The sequence below is a fragment of the Myotis davidii genome, unplaced genomic scaffold (assembly GCF_000327345.1).
Source record: "Myotis davidii unplaced genomic scaffold, ASM32734v1 scaffold168, whole genome shotgun sequence".
Lineage (NCBI taxonomy): Eukaryota > Metazoa > Chordata > Mammalia > Chiroptera > Vespertilionidae > Myotis > Myotis davidii.
In genome coordinates this window covers 6,045,341-6,046,434 of record NW_006383016.1, presented here as the reverse complement: position 1 = coordinate 6,046,434, position 1,094 = coordinate 6,045,341, and positions in this window count along the sequence as shown.

Below are 1,094 nucleotides of genomic sequence, written 5' to 3'. Positions count from 1 at the left end.
TGAGAGAAGACAAAGCTTTTGATTTCAAAGGATTTTTCCTTAAGGAAAAATATCTATTTTTATGAGGTTATTAATCATGCAACATTTTTAAAACACCCTGCTTTACCTGTTTAGAAGACTCTAAAATCATATGACTTGCTCACTTCAATAATTCTTAGTGTTTCTATTTTTTATTAAATTTCTCCAGGGCAGGCAAAAGGAGATTTACAGTTGGTAGTATGGAAAATATTACAATAGTTAATAAATAAATATATAAGAATAAACTCTGCTTCACATACTTACAACTGTAAACCTACATTTGCCCCCCACCCTGTATAATTAGATTTTTGTATGTCAGTGTAGAAAAGACATTGATTTTAGAAGTTTCAAAAGTGAAGAGATCAGATAACCGCAACAATGTCATTTAATACCAAAATAGATTGTTTTAAATTTTTAATGCCATTCCCACTCTGTTTTCCTTTCAACACTTGTTCCTGCTAACAATAAAAACACAATTTGATTAAAAACAACTTGTAAGAATAAGTATTATTTTCAAATAAAAAAGTGGAATATCTTTGTATCCAAAACTCTATTTTCTTGAAATACTTTTAATCTGCACATATTAAAAATTGTTCAAATCTACTTATATAAAAACCATGGGTGGTGTTCATCACGACCTGAACCACTGCACCGCGACCAAGCTGAAGGAAGTCAGTCCTGCAGGGGTTGTCTTGGCAACGGCCGCCCCCCCCCCCCCAGCTGTTTCCTGGAGCTGTTTCCAGTGAGGGCGGGTTTGAGGCAGGAACCTGCCCTCAGATCATGGGCCCACTAAATCCTGGTTCGTTTTGCCAAGGGCTGCGCCCTCCCCAGCTGTTTCCCGTGAGGCCTGAGGGAAGAACCCACCCTCAGAGCACCAGGAGCGCCCAGCAGCAGTCAGTCCTGAGTTGCTGAGGTGGAGGCCATGGCAGGTGGTAGAACTCTGGGTCTGGCCCAAAAGGGGGCATGGCCGACCTTGAAACCAGACCCTGACAGTAGAAAGGAGGGAGCCCCATTCCTCACAGAATCCACTGTTGGATAGCTTGCTGCCAGTGGCCTGCCAGCCACGAACCCCATTC